Below are 27,170 nucleotides of genomic sequence, written 5' to 3'. Positions count from 1 at the left end.
TGAGAGAAGGAACAGGAGAGAGAAGGATGGGGAAAATAAGAGTGGAGAGGGGGGATTGAGGGAATGGCCGTGAGAGAGAGCGCGAGGGAGGGAGACAGTGGGGAAGAGAGGCAGCTGCACGGATGGGTGTAGAGTAGCTCTACATAAGTGCCATTTTGACACCACCACACCGGCTCCCATATCTATGTGTGCTAGCCTGAAGCGAAGGTGGCGCCCCCTGGCGCCACACTGCTGGTGGTGCTAGACAGCCACCGATAATTGCATTCTTACTTTAGCAAAAAGTAAAGGGAAAGGGGGCCGGTGTAATGGACATGTTCTGGTCACCCCCAAGGCTTGCTTGCTTCCTGGTTACAGGAGTGGAGGGGTATTGTGCCGTTGTTGGGGGTCTCGGGTGTGGTAGGGGAGGGGGCGGCAGGGAAGATGGCTTTGAGTCGAGCGAACAGCTGTCTGCCTGGGGCAGATCTGTCCTTCTCACCTTGGTGGGGGGCGGAGCCGTAGCTCCTGGCTGCTGCCCTCTGTCTGCTGGAATGGGAGTGGCCCGGGACCTCAGCCAGGCTGGGATGACAGGCCGCCACCGAGAAAGGAGGGCTGGGGGCGGGGAGGGGGCTGGTTAGAGGGATAGAGAAGGGTGAGGTGCACAGAAACAGGCAGCCACATGTGGCCAAGAGCGTGAAAGAGAGAGGGAGAGAGAAAAGACAGAGGAGAAGAAGAGAGCAGCAGAGACGGGGGGCACGAGGGGGGGGGGGCGAGTACAGGCAGAACAGTAGAAAAAAAGAGGAGGGGGAAGGAAAAAGGGATACGTCGAAATTACGGAAAGGGTGTGGAGAGAGTGAAAGAAAGTAGTGGGAGAGAAGCAGAGAAAGTGGGTGGGAGTGAAAGCGGGAAGGAAAAGTCGATGTGTGGGGGAGGGGAACGGACTGAGGAAGAGATGGGACGGTGAAGAGAAAGAGAATTAGTAAAATGTAGGCGGTGGGAGGAGACGGGGTGGAATCAGAGGGCTGGATGTAGGGGGTGTCTCTAGATAGCAGAAAGAGCTGGGGTGCTGGGTAAATAATGGTGGGTCGACGGGGTGAGACGGGGGCGACCTGGAAGGCAAAACCAAGGGAGGGCAAATGAAAGAGGGAAGGAGAGGGAGGTGGAGAGAAAGAGGGGGTGGAAGAGGAGGAGGCGGGCGGGGAGGAAATAGAGCGAGAATCTCACAAACACACACATAGCCAAGAATCCGAGGAAGAGGCAGGCACGGGAGGCGCGGGATCGCCGGGCCCACACACTCCTTCCGCTGCACCGGCGCAGGTGGTGGAGAGGACGCCGTGCACCGGCTGCCATTGCTGAACGTCAAGCCGCCTGCGGCCGCCGGGGCGCGGGGCTCCTGGGGCCCCGAGCATAGCCGAGCAGCCCGGCTCCTGCAGCACCGAGCATCCCGGCCGCTGCCACCGTGCCCGGCACTGGCCCTGCGGCACCGAGCAGCCCGGCTCCTGGAGGACAGCTCCTGCCGCGGAGGGACGAAGCCCCGGACAGGTAGGACTGCCCTTTGGCCGCCACCGGAACGAGCGCTCGAGGCGCACACTCACCGCGTCGCCGTCCGCCCCACCCCACCCCCGTGCAGATGTGCAGTCGGGGCTCTGCGAGAGGTGCAGGGCTGTAATTAAGGAGGCGCCTGAGCAGACATCACCGAGGGCTTCGCTGGGGCTGCAGACAATAGAGCAGCGAATGTATGTTGTGCCAACAGGATGTTCATTCAATTAGGGTGCCAGGCAGGCACAATGCCAGGGGCGGTGAATCTGCACAGCCCTGCGCCCACAAGCCGGCTGACCCACAGAGCACGCCCCATAACAGGAGCAGTGAAGGTGTGGTGGCCTGCAGCACGGCACACAAAGCCAGAGGTGCCCCCGGAGTAAAGTGTGTGTGGGGGGTGGGGGGTTCAGCCCTCGCCGCTGCACCCCACATCCCAGCAGCCCCCAGAGTATAGTTGCAGCAGTGGTGAAGCTGCTACGCTGGGGTGCCTCAGGTGGGATCCTGGGCACAGAACTAAGATGGTGCAACCCCCAAAGGAATAACCCCGCTAGCCGCGGAACCAGGGCTACCCCAACACCTCAAGCCACAAGGCCAGGGTCACTCCTCGCGCATGCGCACAGAAACTCGTGCACCACAAGAATGACATACTAGAGGGGTCGAATCTGAATTGGGCAAGGTCCCCCAGCCGTGCACCGAGCATGACGGGTAACTCAGCACCCAGAGCGCACGGCCTGTGGCGTGAATCTGCACGGGGTGGGCGCCGTCCCCCTGCACACAGAAGCTGCAACACCCAACACAGGGCACGTTTGCAGCAGGAGGGCAGACACAGCCTTTGGCACCCACATGCCCGAGGGCACAGTGATACCAAACAACACTGAATTTGAGGCTGGCAGGGACACCGCCATTGCACCCAGAAGGAGGGTGCCTGGCACAGGACAGGACCTTAATCTGCATAGTGGGGGATCCCCTTCCACGTCAAAAACCTGGGGTATCCTAGAGCCGATGCACAATGACAGACATACCTGCACAGTCTCGCAGTCCAACCCCTACACTTAGAATAGCGAGTACCCCAGCACCCTAACTCATAACCACGGGGATGCTGACGGCTGCATGTGGGGGATGGATGGAGGGGGCGGGGAGAGGGGAGGGGGCCAGGCATGGATGGACCTGAAAGTCTGACATTAAAGGAAATCGCCATTGTTCGGAATGTTGAGCTGCGTGTCATCTGTGTGCCGCAACTCGGCGGAGTTACTCAGCTTCTCCACTCAATGCACGGCGCCTGGCACAGCGGGAGCCTCTCGCGCCCGGTCGCCCACAGATAGCCTGTCAGGGGCTGTGAATGTGTGCGTATAGGGGCGCCCTGGCAGTCTAAGACATCGAGAAAGCCTTAGACCGCCAGAGACCTAGGCAGGGAGACACGATGCACACACAGGCGACCCTTCGCTTGTCATTCAAGCCCCACCGTCTGTTGATGCATGCGCTGGTCACTTACAAATGCAAAGGGGGTTTTACTGAGGTGGTGGACCAGAGCCTTGCCAGTGATGACCGATATAAGTGGCTGTGTGTGGCGGCCAGCATGGGCTCCAACAGGGAAGCCTGTCCTGGAGTTTAGAGCAGTCTGGCTGACACACCCACCCCGCGGCAACAACTCTCCATGCAAGGGGCAGTTTGCCACCTCCACCGCTAGCCCCCTCACTACCAGTCACTCCACCACCAGTATCCTACCATCACCACGCCTACCTCCCACAGGTGCAGCATGCACCACCTCTCTCCACACCCATCAGCCACCTAGCTGCAGCACCAGCTCCCTCCATGATCAACTCCTTGCCTCGCTCTGAAGCAGTGACCACAGGCATCACCCACATCACCACCAAAAGTCACACTGTCGTCACCGGCCACCACTTCCACCACCACCCGATTGCCATCACCTCCTCAAGCGCCATCAAGACCGATCATCCCAGCTCCATCCTTGCCGGGACACTGTGATGGTATCTGGCCAGCATCTAAAGGTGCCCCCTCCCCCATCACACACATCCCCATTGCAACCCTCACCTTAATAGCCAGCTCCCAAAATTACCAGCTGGCACCTCCAAAATTAGCCACCACTCAGTTTTCTTCACCAACTCCCAGCTTCCTCACCATTGCCAGTGCCATCACCGGCTGCCACATCCATTACCAGCCCCATCTCCATCGCCAGCCCACCAGCATTGCAGCCGCACCTCCTTCAATTTACCTGAATAAAATCACCACCAGCCCTGCCTCCTACACCACACTCCACCTCCAACACTGCCGCGCATCCATCACCAACTTCCAGTTCCATGACAAGACCCCACCCCCATCAACGACCTCAAGTGCTGGGGTAGGACAGCAAACGTCTACAAGGGGCTCTAGCCCTGCCCCCATTCAGAAATTCCTCCACGCAATGCTATTCTCGACAACTTGCACTGGTTGTGTCCTCTCCAGCTTCTGATCACAGGCATCTGTAGGGGGCTCTGCTATCTCTGCATGGTCCTGTAGGGCGCTCTACTGCTGGCCACAGTCCCGTAGGGCGCTCTGCTGCTGGCCACGGTCCTGTAGGGCGCTCTGCTGCTGTCCACGGTCCTGTAGGGGGGCGTTGTTGCTGGCCACGGTCCTGTAGGCCACTCTGCTGCTGGCCACGGTCCTGTAGGGGGCTCTGCTGCTGTCCACGGTCCTGCAGGGGGCTCTGCTGCTGGCCACGGTCCTGTAGGGGGCTCTGTTGCTGACCGTAGTTGTAGTAGTAATAGTTTTGTCATTTATACAGCACCTTTTCCCCATTAGTATGGCCTCAAAGTACTTGTGGTGGGAATGCCCTCAGGGGAACGAAGTCCACTATATGGGAAATCAGGCAGGGTTATTAGAATGCACGTGTTCATTTGGCCAAGATAGGGAGTTAGGTGGGCTGGCCGAGCTCCCATAAGCTGCCTATGAAGGTCAGGCATGTAGATGGGTGCTGAGTTGGTCAGGAGAGTGCGCAAGTGCAAGAGACTCGTTATGTGTCCAGCTAGACTGAATTTCTGTCATAGGTTGTCGCTGCATTGTGATGGCAGAGGTATTGTGCTGTTTTTAGTCTGGTGTATGGAGGCGTATCATTATGTGTCCAGCTAGACCACATTTTTTGTCGTAGGTCGTTGCTGCATCCTGATGCATGCAGGTGGGTAGCCGTGCCTGCAGCACATGTCCACTGTTGTGTGTGAATACGTACCTTGAGGATCAGATGGAGCGTTATCTTTGATGTAGCTATGTGATCAGATCTTCTGTATAATAAACCAGCTACTCTCATACATCCTCTAAGCACACACAGTAGACAGGCTACCCTCATAGATTCTCTAAGCGCAATAGACAAGCTATCCTAATACATCTTCTAAACGCAATAGACAGGTTACCCTATGGTGGTCCTATAGGGGGCTCTGCTGCTGTGCACAGTCCTGTAGGGCGCTCTACTGCTGACCGTGGTCCTGTAGCATGCTCTTCTGCTGACCGTGGTCCTTTAGGGGACTCTGCTGCTGACCGTGGTCCTGTAGGGGACTCTGCTGCTGACCGTGGTCCTGTAGGGGACTCTACTGTTGACCGTGGTCCTGTAAGGGGACTCTGCTGCTGACCGTGGTCCTGTAGGGGACTCTACTGTTGACCGTGGTCCTGTAAGGGGCTCTGCTCCTGACTATGAAACTGTAGTAATCTCTGCTGCTGACCATGGTCCTGTAGTGGGCTCTGTTGTATCTGGTTTGCAAATAGACCCCCGGTGTGTACTGTTGCTCACCTTTGTCCTGTAGTGTGTTATGCCGCCCCTTTCCCTTTTTTTGGTGGAGTCCTGCTGCTAGCCACAGCTAATATAGTAGAGTAGATCCATTATTGCTGACCATGGTCCTGAAATGCGCGCTGTTGATTTCGCGGTGGAATGCCCCGCTTTTGAACTAATATCGTGATTCTACGTCGACTGTACTATTGTAGCACACGAGCTTATCGCCTGTCCTTTTAACCGTGGCCTTTTAGTCGCCGCTTCTGAAAGTAGCCCGCTCATCGTGGTCCGTCATTATCTTGTTTCTGGAGTGTTGCCTGTTGCGGCTCGTGCCCTTGTTCCCTGTGCTGCGGGCCCTGATGCTGCACTGTGCGTGCTGCGTGCCCTGCTGCTTCACTGTGCGTGCGGCGGACCACGCTACTGAGCTGTGCATTAAGCTCTTATGTCTATATATATGTGGCACATTCACCGCATCATTTAATTGCTTCTTCTGGCCCCTGAGCACCACTTTGTGGTGTGGACTAGTGCTGCCCCTGGCCATTTAGTGTGCTATGCTGCCGTGGTCCTGTGTTGTGTGATGCTTAACATGGCGAAGTGTGCGGGGCGGCCCTTGATAATGTGCGCTTCCGACCACGGTGCTCCGTGATGTGTGATGCCGACCGTAGTGTTGTAAGGTTGCCTTCTGGCTGTACTCGTGTTGTGTGTGTTTCGGATAATGCCAATGCAATGTGATGTGCGACCGTTGTCTTGTAATGTGCTCTTCTGGATGTCGCCTTGTAGACCTCCCTGCTATGCCACCTCACCAGTCTTGTAGAGTTGTCCATCCTTGGCTGTTGTCCTGAAATGTGCTCTGCTCTCCAGGGGCCTGGAGCGCGTCACGGCTAATCAATGCCCTTCCCCGCCTGCTGGCGCTGCGCTGGGGACCTGTGGCGTGCACTGCTCCCCTTGCCCCTGCACAGTGCCCTGTTGATCCAGGCCCTATACACCCCGCTGCTCAGTCACCCCGATCCTGTATTGCGTTTCTCTGTGATCACGGCCCGTGCCAAGTGGACTCTGCTGGCCACGGTGCTGTAGTTTGGTCTCCTGCCGGGCCGGGCACTGCATCGTGGCATGTCACTAGCCATGTGCTGGGGTGTTTGCTTCTGCTGAATACTAAACCCAGAGCCATCCGAGGCATGGGCAGTGTGTGCCACGTTCTTGGGGCCCCTCCGCAGCCACCTTCTGCAGAGAGTATATGAAATAATGCGAATTGCTTTAAAAAGGGCTCTGCGCCTGTACTGCTTCCAGGCACAGGGCTCCAGTTTTAAGGAGGCCGTGCTTTCAGCTCCCACACCCCTGTGACTCTTCTAGAGACAAATACCTTCCTCTGCCCACCTCCCCAGCAGCCCATCGGACCCCATGGGAGCGCACAGTTAGGACTTATCACGCTCTTTGTTTTAGCAGAGCGATTAAAGTGGAAGATTTCCATAAGCATTGGTCGATTGCAGAACCATGTTTTTGGACAAGACGGACACACACACACACTCACACAACGTATGTTTGCTGCCCAAATCTATCTTCTTTGAAGACAATTAATATATGTTAACAAAAAAGTTGTAAACTATCTCTCGCTAGTTTTCATGTGTCCGCTTTTTGGTGTGCCAGTAGACGTTTATTTTTTTTTTGTAGAATGTCACATTTCACTGGCAACATATGGAGGATGCCGTTGTAAACCATGTAAAACACCCAGGTTATCTTTTCACACGATGTGTCCTTTAGTCTTGAAAGAAAGCATAGGAGCCATTTTGTATCCTTTTGCTGAATTGCATTCTGGTATTTGTAGTCTTCACGATGGGGCAAAATACTGTGGAAAGCCAAGCATTTGGCTGACGAGGGGAAAAGATCAGAGGGCAAACTGGTTGTGATGATTTACTAGGCTCATCAATGAAGAGGTTGTTCTCCCTGGCCCTTTGCTGATTTTTAGGGTACACGTTGAGGGTGCATGTGGGTTGACAGCATCCTCTCTCTTTTTTCACAGTGTGTATGCCATCCCCCTTGGGTGTTTTGGGGCCAGAATGCAAAAAAAACATATTTGCTCAAGTGTTTGTCCACCAGGATTTGAACCCATGTCCTCAAGTTCTCTGAGCACACACCCACAAGAACACAAGAAAGAATCTTCAAATACATGTTGCATATTGGTATTTTGCTTTTAATGTAATATTTCAATAAAGATGGTTGGGTTTAAAAGGGGTGCACCTTTAATACTTTGCCAGCAGCATTATAGGAACATCTCCTCTATCTGGTTATTTTTTGGTTATTTATGATTAATTTCTTGAAAGACAATGCTCTTTTGCATTGTGAATATTCTTCTATTAGGGAAGGCCAGTTGAATTAAATGTGTGTATTTCACCTTTAGATATGTTCAGTCCCTGTGCGTATGTTAATGAGCCCGGTCCCACTTTTTCTTGGACTATATCCCTATTGATAACATTTGAAGAGCTGCAGAATTGCTTATTCCCACTCCTTTAATAAATTCCCAGTGAATAGGTTTTGCTTCCATTGCTTTGATAAGTTACATTAACAGTTACAATTCATACACTAATTGTCAGTTTATTTGATTCCCCTGGATATGAAAGACTCATTTTGTGACATCATTTTCTGAAATCCAAATAAGGGGCTCCACACATATTTTGCCACCCAGTACCCTGCAAATCCTACCCTGACTAAACCCCTAAGTTCTGGGCCTCTGCCTTTTATCCCGCTCTGTATCTCACTGAGAACCGTTGCCCCGCGAGTATGTTTGACACATCGGTAACATCATTTTTTGTGGGAAGTTTAGTGTGATATAGCCATATGGCGATCGGTTTTTCTAATTTGTTGCATTGTGTTTCATCTGCTATTTTTCTATAGGGTTGGATTTACTTGTTTTGAGGGGTTCCCATTAAACATGCAGCGTGGTAAATGTGTAACGAGAAAAAAAAGCACAGAACAAGACTTGTCCCCTATAAATACAGCTGCTTAAAATCAAGTCTCTCAGGTGTTATAGCAATTAAACAAATCTTTATTTATCTCAAATAGATGCAGGTTTAATGCACAGAGAGTAATGTCTACCAACACCACACAATCCAAGCAAGAAGGTTACATATGTGCCAAGTCATTGGGCCTGACCACCAGTTGGCTGGTTTCCCAGCTGGGACACCGCCCAACTGTATTAGCATTAGCTCGCGGCCGTCCGGTGGTATTACTGCCAGATCACGGTTTGTGCGCTAACTGCTAATCCCCATTTCACAATTGGTCCATTGAATTGAACCCAATGGGGAATGTTCGCCGCAGTTACCGTGCGGTAATACTGTCAGCGATAATTGTGCCAAAAAACGGGACTTCAGCGCTGGGTGTAAATAAGCCAGACTCGTGATAGGGCCAGCCCCTAAGTGCAGTGGTAATATGGTTACTGCTGCATTTAAGGGCTACACCCCAACGCGTGACGAGGTCATCTGTATGGTGCCCTCACTAAAGTAGGTGGAGAAGATGGAAGGGAGTGTTTATTTTAGAACCAATCTTGTATTTATTGATCAGTCTTTAACAACAAAATAACACATTGCAAAATGTGCTTGTGTCTAAACGGCAGATACAGTTAACTACCTGGCCTCCAATTTCGTTAGTTACTTTTCAGGTTTCTGGTAGATAAAGCAAACTCTGAAATTAGCATTATGCTTGTAAGGGGTCTGGCAAATTTAATATCTCTTAAACTAAATTCGGAGTCCGTAAATAACTCCTGCCGACAAACCGCACAACCAAGGCAGCATTTAACGCAACTACCAAAGAGTATTTCTTGATGGTATCAAGTCGGGAATCGTGTCTGTTGATGTCCTTAGCCTCTCAGAACTTAGCAGAAACCGCGCCCAAATGCGTCCTCTGGCACCTTCAGCCCTCAGCCCCTTCAATCAGGGGTGCCCCCTGGTGCTCAGCACTTTACCAGCGATTGGTGTTTTTCAAGAGAGGTACACTTCACCCCAGTGCTGCAGCCTCCTTAAAGACAAGAACTAGGGTGCAGGGATCAAGAACCCAAAGCTGAACCTGCCATCTGCTGTGAACACATGAGTAGGGGGGAAGGTAGGGATTGAGAAAAGGCCCCAGTGTCAAGGAAACTGGACCCATGTGGGCCCCGCGCCTACGCCCGGGATCCTATTTTTCCACTTGATTGATGCCTTTTTGTTGGCATTTGCAAACGCAACCATCAAAATCATGACTTTGATGGTTACGATTGCAAAAAGTGATAAGTGTGGTTTAACAGAAAAACAATTAACAACTTAAAATAATTAGACACTAAGATAGATATAGCCCGTTCAGGAAATCATAATGAGCCATCAAAAATCAAAGTATTTGTCCGGCCATGAGCTGGATCACCTGAAACTGGCCAATGGCTAGTGCTTTGTATTTTGTGTGTTTTGTTCCTTTTCTCCCTGCCTATGTTTTTAGGTGCAATGTGTATTGTAAGATCATGCAATTCAGAGGTGCACATTTTCTTTCATTAAACTGTCTGTACATGCATAGTTTCTATGCAAAACTCCGGAGAGTTGTGTGCAAATAAAGAAAACCTTGAAAAAAATAACTCTAAGAAAATTAGTAGAGTTGGGTTGGATCTCAAATGGATATACAAGATCCCAAAGAAACCAACAAACGGGAGAGCGTGATCCAGGATTTAGGTGCAATACTTTGTACAATCTGCTCAGTGTGTTTAGTGTTTTAGTATCTTTATGTTACTTTGAAGTACAGCGTTCAGCCAATCAGGCAATATTTGAGCTTTACTAAATAGCTAAAATAAATAAATAATTGTAAAAGAGATATAGTCAAATCTTGGCAGGGGATAGCTCATGGGTTGAACACTTGCCTTGAACATGTGGCCGACCTGCATTGCTCAAGTTTGTGTCCCTGGCATGGGCTACTCAACCCTTCTTGCTTCCAAGGTCGATACATTGTGCACCATCCTCTTGGGTAGTAATAACATCTACGCGCACAGGGAGTTCAGCATTATTGACCTCCTCTTAGCCAATCAGAACGTTCACAGCGCAGTCACTAACTACGGGTATTGACTTGTTTCTGAATATTCTGATTTCAAAAGGAGACCGGGACACAGCAAGCAAATTACAGGTATGATTTTGTTTAACAAAATACTCCCTCTCTAGGAGGATCTTTTGGCTTGAGATGATGACCGTTCCTGAACCTATGGCCAGTCCCCTGCCACAGACTACAAGGCTATATTATTTCTGTGCTGATATTATTATGTCCGATTCAGTCTGGTGGTGGTGATGAGATGTTCATCTTTTGAATGTATTGTGCAGTTTAGGACTATTTCCTGGATTTTGGGAGGGAATAGTATTTCCATCTTGTCGACCTGGTGTTTATTTAAAAAGTTGATCCCTACAACAAAATAAAAGAAATAAGATATTTTGTTTCCACAATGAAGTTGATTTTCCTCCAGAAAAGACTGTCCCATTGGGACTGAAAAGTGTAATAGAATCATCCACAAAGGAAAGAATGGTGTCCCATTGCTGACCTTATGCAGAGGAAAGAATGGCATCCTATTGCTGACCTTATACAGAGGAAAGAAGGGTATCCTATTGCTGGCCTTATGCAGAGGAAAGAATGGCATCCTATTGCTGACCTTATGCAGAGGAAAGAATGGCATCCTATTGCTGACCTTATGCAGAGAAAAGAATGGCATCCTGTTGCTGACCTTATGCAGAGGAAAGAATGGTATCATATTGCTGACCTTATGCAGAGGAAAGAATGGCATCCTATTGCCGACCTTTGACAGAGAAACGTTTGGCATCAGATTGCTGACCTACCACAGAGGGAAGAATGGTATCCCTTTGCTGACCTTATGCAGAGGAAAGAATGGCATCCTATTGCCGACCTTTGACAGAGAAACGTTTGGCATCAGATTGCTGACCTACCACAGAGGAAAGAATGGTATCCCTTTGCTGACCTTATGCAGAGGAAAGAATGGCATCCTATTGCTGACCTTATGCAGAGAAAAGAATGGCATCCTGTTGCTGACCTTATGCAGAGGAAAGAATGGTATCATATTGCTGACCTTATGCAGAGGAAAGAATGGCATCCTATTGCCGACCTTTGACAGAGAAAAGTTTGGCATCAGATTGCTGACCTACCACAGAGGAAAGAATGGTATCCCTTTGCTGACCTTATGCAGAGGAAAGAATGGCATCCTATTGCTGACCTTATGCAGAGGAAAGAATGGCAAGCGATTACTGACTTTATGCAGAGGAAAGAATGGTATCCTATTGCTGACCTTATGCAGAGAAAAGAATGGCATCCTGTTGCTGACCTTATGCAGAGGAAAGAATGGCATCCTGTTGCTGACCTTATGCAGAGGAAAGAATGGCATCCTATTGCTGACCTTTGACAGAGAAACGTTTGGCATCACATTGCTGACCTACCACAGAGGAAAGAATGGTATCCCTTTGCTGCCCTTTTAAATCTTAAGAATCACCCAATGAAGGGACATTAAAACGCCAGCAGTCTGAAACAGAATTTCAGTACGATTCCAGTACTGTTCTGTCCCACAAATTGAACTATAGATTGCACGTTCTAACAAAAATGACAATATCTCCTCTTCCCATGCATACACATTATTGAAAACCAACGTGCTTAACATCAACAAATCCAGGGAAACAAAATGGGGGGTAGAAATGGGCTCCATCCCAGATGGTAAAGAAAAAGTACAAGCGGGGAACAAAAAAACACGCTTGGTACCTCCACAGAGTCAGTCACATTTCTTCTTTTTCCAGAGAATGCTGCGGACTGCAAAAAAACAGATGCACATGGCCAACCTTGTATTAACGGACAGTTTTTGGCACGGTTCTTAGGTTCTCTGACTCACGTGATCTACGGCTGCCTGCCTATAATCCAGTTCTGGGAAGCAATTTGGAAAACCTTCCAAAAGACACTTAAAATCAAAGAAGCCAGCATGCTAAAAAGAATATTTCAGAAATTGTTTGGCTTCATTAACGACTTTCCCATAAACGAGGCCTACACACGAGCTTCTATTACCAATCGGTATGCAATTTATCACTGCACCCGTTGGCACAGCGTAGGTGGTCCTGGATTGTATTCAGTGCACTGGGAGGCTTCACCTGGAGACGTTCAGAAGTGTTTATTTGCTGGGCTGTGTTCCCACCAGAAGCTCTCCACGGCATCCATCCTTGGCACCCACATATTGTCCAGCCGGCATCCATCTTGTGACACTGCGGATGCTCCTCCTTGATTTCCTGTGTGGGAAGCTGAAATCCTGCAGTTACGGATACCTATGGAAGCAACAGGTTTTCATGGACAACCACACAAGATGCCGACACATATTCATGCCCACAGCCCAGAGTGGAGAACACGCACACCTGTGCCACCCGAGTGCTCCACCAAGACCTGCAATGTGGTGCTCAGTCCTCCGGAAGCACTCAGACCTTTTATCTAGTGCTGTGCTACTTGTTGACCCCCCAAACTGTAAAATCCAGCAAGGCTTTCAGGATATCCACAATGCATATGTATGAGAAACATTTAAATGCTAGGAATTTCAATGGCGATTATCTGAATGTCTTTCTAGTCATTGAGAAAACCTCAATGTATTGTAACTAGCCAGTGGGTCAATTAGTCAAGCCTGCATTCCCCACCAACCTTTATAAAAGAGACTTGGATACGATACGACTTGGGTCTTTATTCTTTAAAAAGCAGAGCACTTTGGAAGCACCTGGCACTTTATTATAAATGCATGACCTCTGAATCAGTGTTCTGTCTGTAGACAGATCTTAAGGATATCATTGAGAAAAGGGGTGACCAGATATCTGGGTGCTTTTTCAGAGGGTTGTCTTCCAACACTTTCTGAGTTGGGTCTATCTTTCATGGATTTAAAGTAAAATCCCGATAATGTCAAAAAAATGCTACATAGACATGGCTGGGCAACTACAAGTGACATCATGCACTCTCACGACTCTCTGAAGCATTTGAAATTTGACCATAATGCTGCCAAAACTATAGCATCTTTTTTGGCCATCTATCCCCATCTCTCAATAATATAATTCCAAGAAGAGAAATTCTCTGTCGATACAATCCTGAAGTTACATATGATCTTATAATGTGCTTAACACCCAGAGGTTTCTAAGCGCGGACCGCGTTGCTCCACGTCGTTTTGCTTCCAAGGCCAGCATGTTGCCCTGAGCTATCCTCCGGAGACAGGGGATGTCGATTTTGCAATACTACCTCTACACTGGAAACGATGGAATATGTTAGTTGTGTAGAGCTCAGGGGAAAGCGTGAGGTCTATTTTAATAGTTTCACTTCGTATTTTACTGTTGATATTCATAATTTATTTTGGCAGCACTACTTAGCGGGTCGCACACCATCATTAGTTTTAACTGTTGTTGGTTATGTGAGGTCATTGAAACTTGAATTAATTATTATTTTATTGTGAATTTTCTATCAATTTGGTGTTTATGTATTCATTGTATCTGTTATGAATGTAATCAATTTGTTTTGGTATATACTTGATAATGATGTGTACGTGTGTGCACTTTGTCAAAGGTTAGATAATAACCATATGACAACAAAATGAAGAAAAAAGAGACATACATAGGGAACAACAGGGCTATTTCAGAAGATGGTCTGGGGCAGACAATGAAAGCTAACATCATAGAGAGAGAAAAGGTCAGTCCCGTCTATTGTTTGTCAGCCTACCTGTTTTGCTTAGTGTTGCCTCCTCCAGGATTATGGGTAACATGCTGATACAGGCTGGATGCTCATTCTAAGGAACTTTCATGCTTTGACTTTGGTCCCATTGCAGGGTCAGAAGGACACAGTCAACATGTTCAGGGCCGCACGCATTTCTCCCAAAGACACCAGAATAGTATTGATTTAATTCATTGAAATGAACAATCATTTCAGGTTTTTAAACTCACTAGAATATATTTCATGAACCATGTGTGAATTTGTCAAGTATGGTGTGTTAAACTGCCCATATGTGAAATAAGTCAGCAAGCTAAGCGCATGTTCGTGAGGTTCACATGCAACATGCAGTTACAGGTTCAAATCCTAATATGACTGACTCAAACATTCATCCTTCACATGTGGTTAAATAAGTCATTTTAAATTGCTTAACAGGACTGCCTGTTAATCCAGAGCCGAGGGCCCAAAGGAAACTGACCTGAAGCACTGTATACATGCCTGGCATATGGGAGGAAGTGCAGCTTCATTCATTCATTAATATGGAAAAATAAGTCATGATCTGAAATGTTTATCTGTCTTCAATCCATGTATGTACTGACCCTTCTCGTCTTAGGTCATGACAAAATGCAGACCCCTACCCCCCCTCCCCCCCATGGTGCACACACAGACTGCCCACAAACAATGACCTGCGGATGTAGCCCAGATGCTGAATAAAAAATGTCGCGGGATTTGGGCAGTGTGCTCAGACAGACACATGTTCAGTGGGACAAAGCGCACTATTGTGGGTAACATGCGGACCCCAGCAGGGATGCTAAGGCAACATACTGCAGTATTGTGAGTAACACGCGGATGCAGCCGGTGCTGTTTGGTCTGATGCAGCAAAGCGGTGCTTAGTGTGACCCACTGCAGTGATGCTGGCAAGATGCTCATGCAGCCGAGTGTGCTGAGGGTGAGAGAGAGCCCATCTGCCCTCTGCCTTCCTCCAGGATTGAGTTCATTTCAGGGTACGTTTCTGCACCCCAGTAGGAAGGTCAGGCCTCGCAAGACTGGCCTTAGCGCTTCTTGGCTTTAATGTGTACCTGAAGGCTGATTTCTTTTGGGATGACATGAGACAACTCCATGACTCCGCATTACGCCTCATAGGTCAAGTGACTACCACCTTAATAAACTGGAGACTAATTGGTACTTTCTTTTTGGGGTAATAGCGCACTACACTTTATTCTCAGAATGGCTATGGGGGTTTGGAATGATCTAAACAGATTTTAAACAACCTTACGTTTACTGCGATTCTAATATATAGTCTGAGTAAGAAACCAATCGCCTGACACTTTGGCAGACTGGAGTCTGCCACACCGTGAAGAGGAGAACTGACCTGTCTGTTAGGATTAAACTCACTGGGTACCAGGCTCTTTCTTGATCAGTCACCCTTGCACTGCCTGCGGGCCGACCACGCACTTAGGGGCTGTAACTGTGACTGTACAGTCACTTGTTCCCCTTGCACTACCCAGAGCCGCGCTGCCCTGGCTGCACTTACTCAGAGCATTGCTGCCCTGTTTTTCCCTCCTCTCCCCTCTCACTCCCCGCCTCCCGTTCCCCTTGCACTTCTCTTTCTCACACTTGCACGATCTGAATGACACAAGGCCTAGTAAGATGGTTTGTCTTGTCCTCCCTCTGTCTGCCCTCCCTTGTCTTGCCTAGGAACACTTGAGTGCAGGCGCGTTATAAACGCTCCTTTGATGGGCGAGGGCTGACAGCTCATTTCTAGGAGGCTTCCCCTTTAGAGAGGGAAGTGGGACTGAGCTTAAGGGATATGGCAGAGAGTTGGTAAAAGCTGTGCCCGGCACAGTGGCAAACTGGATGGCAAGGGGCATCTCCCTTAGTGTTCACCCCATTGCCCCTCCTGCTGTCGCCACTTGAGTTAGCACTGGCCACGGTAAGGGGTGGGCCTGGGCTCCACAGGGATGGAGGGAGAATACTCCCAGTATCCAAACTCCCCATCCTCATTGGATGAAGTGCCTGACAAGTAAGGGATTGGAGTAAAGAGGTGGGTGTATACATTAGCAAGGGGTGGGCTAGGATTAGTTATTTTTCCGATCCAAAGAATTAGCCCAAAGGGGCTGTAAGTGCACTGACATGGGACCACTCTTTGAAATATTTATAGATTTGGTACTGCAAGGACGGCTTTGCCTTATCTGGTGGAGTTTCAGAACCGCTGGCCTGCATCGACATGAGATCATAGAGGCAGCTGGCTCTGCAAAGGACATTTTCCGTGCTAGCAACTTGACTGATCAGCATGTACGGCACCCCAGCCTCCTAACAGACCCCTGGAGACAGTGGAGTAGTAACACGCCTGGGACATGCACCCTTACTGAGAAAGCCCGGGGCTCTAGCTGAAGCCGGGTCCAGTCACAACAAAGCACAATGTATAGAAGACTCAGGGCCAGTGGGACAGGGCCCGTGCCTAGAAGGGGTTCCGGAGGAGCAGTGGACATTTGAACTGCACTTAACGCACTTACAAGCGCCAACGGTAACCAAGACAGAAAGACAACCAGCAAATGGGCAATATCTCTGCGTCTGCTGTGTGATGAAGATGAGACACTAGGCAAAGACATTGGTTGGGGCTCTGCCAATTAGCACAATGATGAAAGCACCAGACAATACTAGGATTGTAAACTTAAACATACAATAATTTATGTGGAAACTTAACGTAAGGTGGGCCAAATCATGAAGATCCGTGTTATGTGGAAAAGTGAAGTCACAGGGTCTCCCATGGTCTTCTTCGAGGTGGGTCCCTCCTCTTCCCCTTGCTCTTTCTCCCCTGATCTCTCTCTCTCTCTCTCTCTCTCTCTCCCCCTTTCTCTCTCTCTCTTTCTCTCTTTCTCTCTCTCTCGGATTACAATTGCTCACACCCTGCAGGTTTCTCCCTGGGTCCCTGAATTCTTCTAAACGAGGGGCCCCAAAAGAAAGTCTGCAAACAAAATCAAAGGTCTTATTCTGGTTTTAGATTGTCCCACAACAGCTCAGTTTCTTTCTCTGCCATTTTCGCCTTTGCCTTGTAGAGTCTGCTGTGCCTCTTCTGTGAGTGAGAAGTGTAGCTGGAACTCCTTCAGCATTCCGCCATCCAATTCTTGCTCTATCGTTGTAGTCTTGTCTGGAAGGTGGACCTCTTGAAGTTGGTGGAGCCATGGAGGGAGGTCTCCTGACCTATCAGGATTTAGGCTGCAGTGTTTCCTTTCTCCCTGTCCCTCCGCCTCTAAGATTCTTTTTTAAACTCCCTGTTCCCACTAGTTTCTCCTCTGACCTCTATCACCTGCCTTGGGCCAATTGGGCTTGCTGGAACCTAGCTTTTTCCCCTGACTAATCTCCTCCATCCAATGTCCGTGCTCTCCAAACACCCCCTCCTTCTGTTCTTCTTTACAAAACCTCTTTCAGTCCACTCTTGTTCTCCTTCTAGGCTCTTCCACCAGACATCTGCCTTTCCTGGGGTTCCCTCCCACTCCGTTCCTTTCCCTCTAATGTCTATTACCATCATGCTTCTGTCTTGGTCTAACCTTCTCTTGACGTTTCACATCCTCCCTCCGGTGTTGTTCTCTGCAATCTCTTAACTAACGTTTACTTCCTCTTCTTAACGTTCCTCTAGAGAAATTGTCTATGTCCCCTTCCTCCTCTTCACAATCTTCACCACAAATCCCCTGGCTATTCCCAAAGTCTTCCTTCTGACATTCTCTTCCACCAAACCTTGTGCCTCTCCCAACAGTCTCCTTTTGATATGCTCAAAATCTCCTCTCCACTCGACTCCCAACGTCCTGCACTAGGTATACCCTTGCTCTGGTCTCCTCTTTACACTCAACCCCTGCTCTTCATGTTCTCTGTCTCAGGTCCTGTTGCTATTCCCAGGTCCCTCGCATTGATGTTCTCTGCTGTCAATCTTCTCTCTGTGTCCAACATCCTTCTCTTGATTGGCTCCAGCTCTGCTCTCTTCTCGATTCCCAACTGACACTTGAGACCCCCAGTTATCTCCAACTTCCTCCTTCAGGCCGGTCTGTACCTTCTCAACCACCTCTCTCTCCCCCTCATGTTGCTCCAAATGCTCTCTATCCAGCTCTGTATTGACAATGTTCTTCTGCCTCCATCTTGCCCTCAGATCTTACACATTCTTCTTCCAGCTCTGTCTTCTCTTCCACAGTGAATTCATTGTAAAAGGTGGAGATTCTTTGCCTGGGTCCCTTTATATTGTGTAATCCTCCTTTGTTAAGTAGATCATAAAATTGCATATTGTATTGACTTGGTTTCGACAGTGATATCTTTGTACTGTGCATTCTTCTTAAGCTTGAGAACTGGTTGCTCGTCTCAGGTATGTTACAAATACGTCTTGCCCTGCACCAGTACTACCAAAGAGAAGACTAAGGACACCATTTGGGTCTTTCGGGTTGCCTCCTCAAGACCCCTCTCCCCCAAGAGGGGAGAATTCTTGCAGTGTGATATGCTGCGGCATTGTGGGTATCATGCTGATATAATCACGGATGCCTAATATGATACACTGCAGTATTGTGGGTAATATGCTTATCCAGCCAAAGATGCTCAGTAGGAAATGCTGAAGCATTGTGGGAAATATGTCGATGCAGCTGTGGATCCTTTTTTTAAATTCTTTTTATTTTATTGTTTAAAGTGCAGACCTAGCTCGATAGCAGCGCAGTGCTGCACAGTGTGTGGGTAACTGGCATTTGGCCTGGCATCCTTTTAACAGCAGTACAGTACAGTGAGGTATGTGCGTTGGTACATGCGTCCATTGGAATTAGTCCTTGGTCAGGTGTTGTTGAAAGAGCATGTTTAGAGAGGTTTGCACAATTTGAGAATTGTGGGGGCATTCCGAGCCAACACTGGGGTCGAGTTCCAGAGGGTGGATGCATGACAACGGAAGGATTGTTAGTGGGTCCTCTCATTACGGACGAGTGATGATTCAAGCCGGTCGGTCGTTTTGCTGCATGACAAGAGTGTGCCACCAGATATGTGGAGCTTAGCCGCGAGGTATGCTGTTGTGCTTGTCGGGACTGCTTTGCAGATGATACATGCAGTCTTGAACAATATCCTGGCTTGGAGTGGAAGCCAATGTAGTTTGCATAGGATGGGGGTAATTGAGTTCAATTTCCGTACTCCCATAAAAAGATGTGTTGCAGCGTGGTGGACTGCTTTTAGGGGAGCCAAGTGAGCAGCTGGGGGCTGTCTCAGGAGAGCATTTCCGCCCCCTCCACCCCCTCCAATCGATGTGCAAGGCCACAAGAGCCTGCACTATGGTCTGGAAGTCCTTTAAATGAAAAGCTGTGGAATTGTGGGTAGCGGGCCGAAACAAATGTCTAGTGTGATAGACTGTATTAGGCTTGGTAACATCTACACATTTGCTTGCAGTGCATCCTAGCAAAGTTGGATGATGTGTGCCCCCTCTTGTTGGGCTACCATGCTGATACTGCCACAGATGGTAGTATTAGATACTGCAGTATTGTGCGTAACATGCTGATTCCGCCACATGTTCAGGGTGAAATACTGAAGTATTGGGAGTAACTTACGGATAGAGCAATGGTTGTTTAGTGTGATATACTGTATCATTATGGGTAACATGCTGAGGCAGGCAGGGATTCTGAGTGTGACATACTGTGGCATTGTGAGGAACAATAGGTTCACGGGCGCTCGTTGTCTCTCTCGTCTACCCTGCTAGGTTACGGTCGTCCTTTGCCCACGGTTTCTCTTGTATCTCTTGCTGTGTGTGGGCGGTGAGAAGCTTTTCAGCTTCCCATGGAGGGGGCTGCTTCTCAGAAGTACAATAGGTGCTGTGGGGGTGTCAGAATTGTGCATGCTGCCTTTTCTCTCCTCATTTTTGTGTTGTGGGGACAGGGCGGGGGGGGGGCAGGCTCACCATTGTAAACAGGTGAGGGAAGGGTCAACGACTCCTGTTAGGTTCCTTCCTCGTGGGAGGACTATGCAAGAGGTGGAGTCAGGATTATGCGTGATGGATGGCCTTCTCTTCTTCTGCTGCATAAGTTCTGATCTACAATGTTGGGGGTCCCAGTGTAAACTGGTGGTGACATGTTTGAGTTATCTGCTCTTGTGCACACCAGATGCAAGCAGTGTGTGGGCTGTTCTGCACTCGGGCCGGGGGGTTTAGTAAATGCACACCTGCTATTTGCATGAATTTGTAGCGCTGGTGGCGGCCTTGAAAGATCAATGCTGAACTGGACTGTGGGATGGCTGTCACGCTGAAGGCCTGGCGCTAGGTGATGTGAGCGGGTCTGGCATTGAAAATGGGAAGTCATAGGGCATGAATGTCTGTATGAATCATTATCAGTCCTTTCAGGCAAGCGGTTTTGGGTACCTATGGACCCGCCCCATCGCCTACCTATTCAGATTGGTTGATTGGACGTCTCTCATTTCTGATTGTTGGTTTGGTGCGGGGCAGAATCATTGGCCTGTGCCAATTGTGTCATGGCCTAAGATTATGTTGCTCCCACGTGCATGCCTGTTTGTAGTGTGAGAGGTGATGCACATGTGTCTGTGTGATTTCCATTGCTCTGGAGTGCCTCTAGAAGGCCTGGCATGGTCTACGTTTCTGAAGCAGATGAGCTGTGCAATTTTGGGGAGAGAATTGTTACCTGTGATCCCACCATGGAGTCTTGCTATGGTTTGTGGATGTGGTCTATCAGTGTCTATCAGTTTGATAAATGCATTACTTTACTTTATTCAATGTATATAGCGCAGGCCATTGACCCTGAGGCTGAAGGCCCTTGACAAAACACAAAGACACATGAAACATACATTCAGGGGGGTGTATCAGCTAGTCAGGAGTAACTGCAGTCCTTTATAGCAGGCAGTAGATGCTGTTGCCTTGACATGTCGAGGGCCTCATGTGGTCCAGGTCCCTGGTGGTGCTGGTCAAACCTATGCCTGCTGAGCTAGTGAGTCAAGCTGAATCCTGTACATGAGATTCGGTGGTCTGGAAGGTCCTTGGGATATTCAGTGGCAGCCTGAAATCGCACCAAGACAGCTGTGTGAGTTTGGCAGGTGAGCTTCAGTTCAGTGGGCCAATCAGAGCCACATAATCTCTCACAGAAATGTAGTTGGCCAATCAGAGCCCTGTAATGTCTAGGGCGGGTTAGTGACTATATCAAAGGCCCAGCGCACATCCCGGATCTCTGTGGGCTGCGTTTGTTAGATGGAGGAACATGACTGTTGCACGCTGGGGGAGGCGCAGTAGACGTTGTACTTTGGCCGTATTTATGTATCTTTAACATTTGATTCCATGTATGCCAATATCTGTTATTGCATCAGCATTGGGAAGTTCCTTGACATTCTTACTTCATACTGTCACTGAATGCAATCTCCTGCCTGCCTGCAGCCAATTCTGCTATTTTCTCCTCCCCAGTCGCTGACCAGAAATGTCACATTTGTCCTCTCTAGTGCTAGTAGCCACAGGAAGGTGCACTCTGTTATGGCCATCGCTTGTAATTGCCTGCCTCCAACCAACTCCATGATGTTCTCCTCCCTAGCGACAGACAAGCAATGCCAGGCGTTTTTCTCTTTAGTTCTGGGGATATGGTGCAATCAGTCACAGTCACTATATGTAATCTCCCGCCTGCCGCCATCCAATTCTGGGATTTTATTGTGCATGAGCCATGCAAGGTGGTTACTGGGATTCTCTCCTCCCCAATACCTGCAGCCATAAGAAGATGGTGCACGCGTTGAAAACTCTGTCACAGCCACTAAATGTAAGCTCTCGCCACCAACTCATTCTCTGATTTTCTCGACACGTGGCACTGACCAAAGAATGCCAGGTACCTGGAGGCTGCCACTCTGCATCTCTGCTCACGAGCATTCGCAAAAGGATGAGCTAACCTATTACAGTGTTCTAACTTGTACTCAACAAAGCGCTCATTGTAATTGCTTACATCGCCCCACATGCCGCTTCCCTAAATCCTACTCCATCGATCTACCCCCCACACCCCGCGATCTGTTCTTTCAACCTCCTGCATCCACCTCTGATTGCAAGGCTGGTCACACACTCCAATCGCGCCTGCCTTCTATAACCTGTGAGGCAGAATTTGCCCAAATTGCTCCCCGAAATTGCAAAGATCTGGATGAGAGTCTGAAGGGTGGAGAGGCGGGTGTGGTCTTGTAGTGGTGGGTGGAATTGGTGGTGAGGGGAAGGGAAAGGTGGGTAGCTGGGCGTGCATTACTGTACGTTTCTGGGCCACGGAACGACCACGGCCTAACGCCATGTAACTGGAAAACAGTCCATTGTATGCATCACAACATTTTTTTTGTGTTAATGACCACAAGAACACAATGATATGTACGCACTGTGTCAGGTAAGATTCTGGTTGATGGGTGAATCTTGGGGTAACCCAAGCCCTGCCACACCCTTTCTGCCACTCATGCATCACCCGTCCTTTAGGTCCAACCCAGACCCTGCCAGGGCTGCAGGAAAGAGTCCCTTTCATTCTGAGCTTGCCACATGCATGTTGGCTGCCCCTGAGGATGGAGTGAACATGCACGGGTGCCACAGGTCCTGTCTACATGCATGAGAGGAAGTTTCTTCCATAGGTGCAGGAAGCCACAAGGAGTTTGATGGCATTGGTGAGCATGGAACTTAAGAACACGACCCACTCCATGCTACCGTGTCTTGGCAGGTTTGCAGTTGTCCAGGGAGTGTGAATGGGGATCAAGGGACAGCATCAGGGGGAACCTCAATGTGACTTCACCGCTGCCCAGAGATGGGGGGTTCCATGATCTCAGGGGCTGAAGGCCTGTACTTCAAATGCGTTGAAAGTCCACAATAGTCACTTTCTGATCTCCAACTTCAATGAGCCTTCCACCAAGATCATGTTTCTGCCCGATAAGTAGGCCCCATTAAGCTACCTATTACCCCACCAAGTGCCCACTGGGAAAGGCCCACAAGGTTTTTTATGCATTAGCTACCCGCAGGGCATGCCTTGAATGATTGTGTTAGGAGTTGGTCAAATCAATTCATGGCAAGAATGCCTCTTTTATGTGACCCTGACATTACCAGTGTGAGTTACTCTATATATTTGTCTGCAATTATTACGCACAAGATTTTATCACAATCATTGCCACCCAAGCCTATCCTTTTGCAATATTTGCACCCAGGGAATGGCGCTCAGCCAATCAGGTAGCTGGAACAGCAGGCGAGAAAACACAGTTTCCACCCGCTGTTTCAAGCCACCCGAGGCCCTTCCCCAGGTGGCGTCATCTTTTTTTTTTGTTTGGTTTAATGTTGGGAGGCATCCGGGAGCCCTTTTATCAGTGATGGAGGGCATCTTGTCTTTTTCTTTTTCTCAGGCGATTGTGTTCTCATCCTGGGCTCTGAACTAGAGCATTAGATCCCTCCAGAGTTACCAAGTTGTTGCTGTTCACACTCCTCTCAGGGTCTGTTGGATGCACATTTTAGACCAGGGGCCTATTAAAGTGCTGCGAGCCCATTTGCAGCGTGGCTAGGTCCAGGAGGCTGCCACTTCTTGCAGGAGCAAGCAGGATAGATGTCCTCACAGAAGCCAATGGGAGCCAAAGAAGCAGCTCCTTCCATTTCGGTGTGACCTCGAGCAGCCAGTTCCAGCCTCTGACTTCACACATTTCCACCCTGGTGTTGCTAGGGGACCCACGAGATGGAAATAGACAAAGCCTCACTGGCAGGCGTGAGTATTTCTACATACGCCTGCCATTCTGGTGCCCTTGCCTTAGCTCTAGGTCCAGATAGGCCCTGAGGACCCCTGCTCGCCCACTAGAGCAATGTTTCCATCTGCCCTGACGGCACCAGTGTGCCCTCTGACACCTCCCCCAACCCCTCGTGTGGTTATATAGCTCCAGAGAGAGCCCCTCCTTTACCTGACTGAAGGCAGAGGAGATGCCACCCCAAAATAAAGAGATGGATATTGTAAGCAGGTGTATCCCTTAAGAAAATACCTACAGGGATCACCAGACGTTCCATGCCATTGAATACGTCCCCAGTCACGTCGAGAAAACTCTTGGTGTAATCCAACCTCCTTCTCACGTTGCTTTATTTGTGTTGGGGTTGGTGATACGTTTTATTTCAGATGTAAGTCCATTGGCTAAGAGTATTTCAGTTTGCTGCGGGTGTAGCTGTGCACATTGTGCGTCACGGCCCCTCCACTTATTTCTGGAAGGTAGCCTGGCTCTTTGGCCTGGCTACCTAATAACGTGCAGTGGCGGGGTTGCCAGAGAGCCAACCTGCACTCTTGGACTTAAGTGGGCTGGATTGCTTTTGGTCCTAGACGCCATTCTACCCTCCCACATGACTCTCAGCCCCATCTGCTGTCTGTTTTATCCCATATTTGCAACTCGGCAAGCCCAAAATCCAGCCCATCTCCAAGGCTTCCATCCTTCATCAGGCGTGATCCACGACCAGTGCTCAACCATCCGCCACGCCTCATCACCAGCAAGCCCCTATGGACAAATGACCAGATGAGAAGCTGGCCTTAACCCGCTGGCTAAGCAAGGTCCACAAGTAAAGCGCGCGCGCACATGCGCACACATACACACTCACACACAGAAAATTATAGAGAAACACGCTATTTGCTTGCGAGTTCACCCAATGAAAAACATGGGGCTGTACAGTGAACAAATGCCTCCTTCCGGTAAGATAGTTCAGCGGGTTGAGTGCTTGCTGTTGCAATCTATGTGTGATCTGCAGGCCGCAGGTTTGAATCCCAGTAAGGCCAACTCAGCCTTTTATCCTTCTGAGGCCGATAAATAAATACCAACTGCTGTTGGTGTGGTTAATTTATTTAAATATGTGCTATGCACAGAGTTTAGGCGTTAGCACTATATACATCACAAATCATGTTGGAATTGTAGGTATAGACCACCATAACCGGGGCTTAATAAGTCGCTTCCTGTTATTAGGTGACTGATGACAAGGCATCTGCCAGGATACATTAGTTGTCTTTCATATTCAGACTGTTGTTCCCTGCCACCGCGCTCTATGCCAGCTTTTCACCCACACCGTGGTGTGCTTTCTGCCACTCAGCTTCGTTTCTGCAGGAACACCTATTTCACTATGGCTAAAAGTAGTTGAGGAACAATGTCCTGCAAACATGAGACGGAATGAATCAGAATCCCGGAGACCACAAACAGTACCCAATCACTGATGGCCAACATGGGTCCCGGATCCAGGCCCTGGGGGTGGTCTACTGGAGTGTAAGTCTGAGCCAGGGAATCCCCTCAGCAGATCCAGTCAACAGAGGATCCGCTTACACTAAATACGTCAGCGTTCTCCCATTCTCCTATGGCTTTCGCTCAATGATCTCCTCGCCTTTCCTTACTTTTGAAATTCCTTCTGGGAAGGACATGTCTTTACAGTTAGTCCGAGTGAAGGGGCGCTGGTTTGTGCCTTAGATGGTCTTGTGCGGTATTCCCCCTGGAAACGCTCTCCCTGGGTAGAGGTTTCTTTACTTTGCTCTGTGACTGTGCATTTTGGTTCCTGCATCGAAGTGTCCCGGCTGAGCTGTGCCAAGAGGTGCCTATTTTATTTGCTCTGGAAATGTGCAGGTGCAATTGTATTGTGCTAAAGTTAGAGCCTTGAAACTGGACGTTTTCCTTTGTTTGTCTCTATGTATTGGGCCTCATTACGAGCATGGCGGTATCCGTGCCTGTATGCTACCGCCATGCTCTATACCGGCACCCCCTCCCGCGATTGGGCAATAACTGGCCCATTATGAGATGAATGGTCCTGTAATTGCCCATTCGCGGGTGGCGGTATTGCCGGGCTCCCGATCCCCATTCTGCCCCATAGGGGGTGGAGAGCATGGATGCGCTGGCACCGTTAATAACGGTGCCGGCAGTATTATGAGTTATGCCCGCTGGTGCCACACAGCCCGCCAGGTAAGACATGGCGGGCTGTCAGGAACCCGCAAGCAAAACTCGTAATGCGGCGTGACGGTATGAACGGTGCCGGTGCCTTACCGGCAGCATTCATACCATCACCGCCAGAGTCCTAATGAGGCTCATTGTTTGTAATATGGTAACATGTCACCTGGTGACCATATGGCTGCTATAAAGGTCTGTTTGGCCACAGGGCCCGGTACAATATCCTCTCCCTAGACAAAGGAAAAGGTCTTGGAGCTTGCCGGGTCAATTATCTGCTGTGTGAGTTCTCACAACCCAGGGCTATGGGATTCCTGGAAAGACACCAGGATGGACAGGGATGTTACTGGAGAATTGAAAGAGTTCGAGGTAGGGGCCTGTGTCCAAATAGTTTTACCACAATTTCTACATTTGAAGTTGCATATGGTAATACATTAAAGATTAACAGATCGGAGAGTATGGCTATATTTTGGACAATGCCAATCAAAGCCTTATGCCTGAAAGCTGTCACATGCTCCATGTTGGGCTCTCGAGTAGTCCTTCCCTGCCACTGGCCACAGCCATTGATGCCCTGACTAGGCTATGGAACCTGAGCGAGTCTATAGAGGTGTCACCGTGTGCCATTTTGTAGTCTAGAGTTAGCTCAATGAAGCCCTTTTCCCAGTAACAAAAACAAGCTTACTATCTCCCCACATGATAGCTGGGAGAGCCTCATTTCGTATTTTACTCACTTTGCCAATCCTTTGACTGTGCTCAGAGAGCTGGATGCATCATCCGTCTCTCTGCCGGGCCACCACCCATCAAACCCTCCAGCCATCCAAGGTGAGATTGTTCCTGCCTTGCAAGTAAGCCATTACAGACATACAGAATGTAATGCCTTGAAATGCATTCATGGTTTCTGTGGTTTGACGTTTCCTTTGGCTTTCACGTGTGTGTGTTATTTGGTAAAAACGAGTTATGCAGTTATTAATAATTTGGCAAAAGTTATATTTTGTTGTTGATGATCTCTACAACCGTCCTATTGTACCGTACAACCCCAACACGCATTCTGAGATTTTAAGCCTTTGGTTTGTGTCGGCAGTGCAAAGTCATTTCAGCAGTGCAAATTCACTTTGAGCCAGGCAAATATTCCATGAATCGGGCCCAAAGTCTCAATTCAGCATTTTATTGCAAGCTATAGCTATACAGAAAGGCAAGTTGGCGTTTCCCAAGAGAGTGCAGCAAATCTCTGCTGAATCTCTCCGAGCTAATGAACGTTCCCTAAAGTGTCATCATGTGCACCACCGCTAGAGGA

The 27,170-nt window shown here is 49.0% G+C and overlaps 1 protein-coding gene across 2 annotated transcripts in view; it reads left to right on the top strand.

Moving 5' to 3' along the window:
• Window positions 1-1,160: 1,160 nt before the first annotated feature.
• SYT3 (synaptotagmin 3) overlaps window positions 1,161-27,170 on the top strand; it is an 835,659-nt gene continuing 809,649 nt past the window's right edge. For both annotated transcript variants that reach the window (XM_069605085.1, XM_069605103.1), the window contains exon 1: window positions 1,161-1,518. The gene's annotated coding sequence lies outside the window, so the exon portion shown is untranslated. The remainder of the gene's footprint in view (window positions 1,519-27,170) is intronic.

Source organism: Ambystoma mexicanum, chromosome 1p (assembly GCF_040938575.1).
Source record: "Ambystoma mexicanum isolate Mex_15411 chromosome 1p, UKY_AmexF1_1, whole genome shotgun sequence".
Lineage (NCBI taxonomy): Eukaryota > Metazoa > Chordata > Amphibia > Caudata > Ambystomatidae > Ambystoma > Ambystoma mexicanum.
Note: the sequence above shows the minus strand (reverse complement) of the source record. Positions and strands in the feature narration are given on the sequence as shown.